Source organism: Rhipicephalus sanguineus, chromosome 2 (genome assembly GCF_013339695.2).
Source record: "Rhipicephalus sanguineus isolate Rsan-2018 chromosome 2, BIME_Rsan_1.4, whole genome shotgun sequence".
NCBI classification, from domain to species: domain Eukaryota; kingdom Metazoa; phylum Arthropoda; class Arachnida; order Ixodida; family Ixodidae; genus Rhipicephalus; species Rhipicephalus sanguineus.
The window spans coordinates 213,789,527-213,792,677 of NC_051177.1; the positions used below are offsets into that span (position 1 = coordinate 213,789,527).

The 3,151-nt window shown below is 40.1% G+C and overlaps 1 long non-coding RNA gene across 1 annotated transcript; it reads left to right on the forward strand.

Annotated features, from left to right (window-relative positions):
* Nucleotides 1–99: 99 nt before the first annotated feature.
* LOC119384069 (uncharacterized) lies at nt 100–2,105 on the forward strand. Its single transcript, XR_005181844.2, has 3 exons — nt 100–113; nt 1,039–1,127; nt 1,956–2,105. It is a non-coding gene; the product is annotated as an uncharacterized LOC119384069 (long non-coding RNA).
* The last annotated feature ends 1,046 nt before the right edge of the window (nt 2,106–3,151 follow it).

The window sequence follows — 3,151 nt, forward strand, 5'->3', positions numbered from 1 at the left end:
CTTTTGGTATTAACCTAGACCATGGACGCAAGGCTGAGAAAAAAAGCAAGGAAAGAGAACCCAAAAATATTCAGTTTGACGAAAAAATCATGGATTTTTAATGGAATGTTTACGTGAGTAGCACAATTCCTGACTGCATTTTCTTGAGGTTGAAGTATTGAATACAACGGACCATAGCAGTTGTCCATACTACTACTACAGCAAATGAACTTCACATGTTCAAACTTCTGGCTAAAGTCTAGCTTTATAAGTGTACAAAAATAAAGCCAACAATCTAAACACAATTTTTGGGCAGCTTGGTTCGCTCTATGCCCGAGTAGCTTCCGCTGGAGATGCCACTTGTGCATTTTCAAGGAGTTCTGTATGGATGCACAATGTTGCAAATGCAACCTTGCCTAAAACTATTTTGCTCGTCAATGTTGCTATGAAGACACGTCCAGTCAAAGCGAGGGAAATGCTGCCTTAGAGGAACATAGAAACCGTGAGGGATAAACTAAGTAAGCCTGTGCCATTTTGTTCTCGGACATTCTCCTTATGGCTTTTATACTGTCAGATTACTGATGGGCGCATCGATTACTTTGTCATCTGGGTAGCTTCCCTAGCTTCATTAGTTTTTTACCTCTTACTGATAAATTTAATTTCACACAGTCTTGTTAGCGTCAGTTCACCTACTTCCATTTCATTACACGCATCAGAAGTTGACAGTAGTTGATGCGGAGTGACCTGAGAGCAGCTGCGTTACCTGTTTAGGAGGTAAAATGCTTTGTGGTCCATGCAATGTAAATAGGGGGTCATCGTTTTGCAACTAGACTGCAGATGAAGCATATGTCAAATATCTATTCTGACTGTGCCCCAAGCTAAGTTCTCCTTGAAAAAGTGTCTAGTATAGAGCGACTACCTATGCAATGGTATTCATTTTATGCTTACAGGAGGCATCACAGAAATGGAATTGGAGAGTCTTTTAAGTAAAAATTTGTAGTGAATTATTTAGCGATTTGAAATTTTGTAATGATAACGTTTTATTTTTTGAATCACAAGACAACTTCAGAGGATGATGGTGAAACAAAAAAAGTGAAGCACTAGGGTGGACCTAACAAGGAGTTGGAAGAAAACCTAATGTTCAACTGGTAAGGAACAGAACATCAGTTAACCATAAGTCGTGAAAGAATAGAACTGATAAATAAGTTTATTTGCTTGGCCATGGAGTTACCATTAACTCAAGCAATAAGAGGGAAACAATTGAGAAGCTAAGAATCGCGTGAAATACACTTCGCTGGTACTCATAGTCGCGGCTTTCCAGTATCTGTCAGGACGAAAGCTTGCCACTGCTCACCCATATAGGACAGGATAATAGATGAGGTTGAGATTAAATGAAAGATTAACATGAAAGGGCCGGAAGAGAACAGAATAAACTATGAAATAAATACTAGTAATGATGTTGTTGCTGAAACTAAATAGAATATATGAATGGGCAGTGCATCAAGTGTAAAAAAAGAAACAGATCGTCACTTTGGATGAAGCTGTGGATTTGAAGCAATAGCAAGTGCTGTAGTGGTGACAAAAGGGACATGGGAGGCTGAAATTAATAAATCTAGGGCGCTGAGGCTGGTGCAACTACTAGGTAAGGGTTAATAGAAGGAAAGTTCGAGATGCCTTGTTCAGAGTAGACATGTTTAAGCTGATGATAGAAGTAAAGCACGGACTGAGGTACTAAGACAACTGTCTGTCTATAACCGATTTCTTCTTTCATATAAAGGTGCCGTGAGAAGATCTATGTCTGAAATCACTCCACTATTTCAATGCTGCATTCTGCTGTGGCCGCTCATTATATGCTAACAGCCTGAGTACTCTAGTTTAAACCTCCATAGCCTAAAAGTCACATCGTAGGTAGTGTTATATAGTCTCTCCACGAAGAGCAGTATATTGTATTGTCTTACGCTCTTTTCTTTTTGCAGATTTTTGAACACCTAAAAATGTACAGATAGATCAAACTGTTACAAAGAGATTATGATAAAGTTATTTATTGTGCCTGGAATGGACATATGCCAAATGCAGAATCCAGGTGTGTGGAGAACTTTAATAAATAGCAGTATTGCCCATTTCCACTGCATTGTCTTCCTGCACAGCATAGTTACACTTCCCATATTACAGCAGTGTCCCAATCCAAGCATGCAGTTTTTAGGCTTAGTCAGAGTGCCATACGTGGCTGCATAGTAGAAAAACAGCAGCGCTGCAACTGTGTTAATCAGGTCGAATGAATTTCACACCATGAAATAGAGTGGGCGTTGAAGATCGAGAATATCTTTTGTGTACATTACAAATCACCTAAGTTGACAAATCTGCATGAGTTACGTTCCAGTAGTATGGGCAGACAGTTGCCTATACGCAAAAGGGATGTTAGTCTTCATTTGGCACTGCAAATCTAGAAAACCAGCAAAATATCGTTGTGCACATTTCACAGGGCACGTCATATATTCGGCCTAGAGGTTAGAAAGTCAGAAAATGTTGGTATGCATGTTTCACAGTGCACTCCATGTTTTACAGTCTGCTACAACACGAGAAAATGTTGCTGCTGGGGTTTTACACAGCATTGTCTAACGATGAATTTACACACCACCGTGTTTTACACGCCACCGTGTAACGATGAATATACCGTGTAACCACCGTACATTTAACGGCTTAAACACTAGATAACACGAAATTGGTGCAACGTAGATTTTGCGGGCTGTGGTTATTTTTACTGGAAAAGTATTGTGGAGTGAAAAAACAGTGGCCAGATTTTTCCTACACGATATCATTATATACACGGCATGCATGCCGTAAACTTGAAATACGGGTCGCAGTTTTTTTTACGGTAAAAGTCTGGCAGCATCAGCTGCCAGTGCTTTCACCGTAAAAACTACGGTGAACTTTTTACAGTGCGCCATGAAAACTGACTCCTACAGATTGGTACTGCCTGGCGTATGACGAACACAAATAACAGGTGGTAGCATGAAAATAATGGCTGATGCTCTCGCGGCCGGTTCGCTTGCTTGATATGCACCAAAATCGGTATTGCGTAACGTGACTGTATGACGAACATAAATACCCTGCGGTAACATGAAAATATTGGTATGCATGTCATGTAAGGCATGATTTACATGCCATGCTC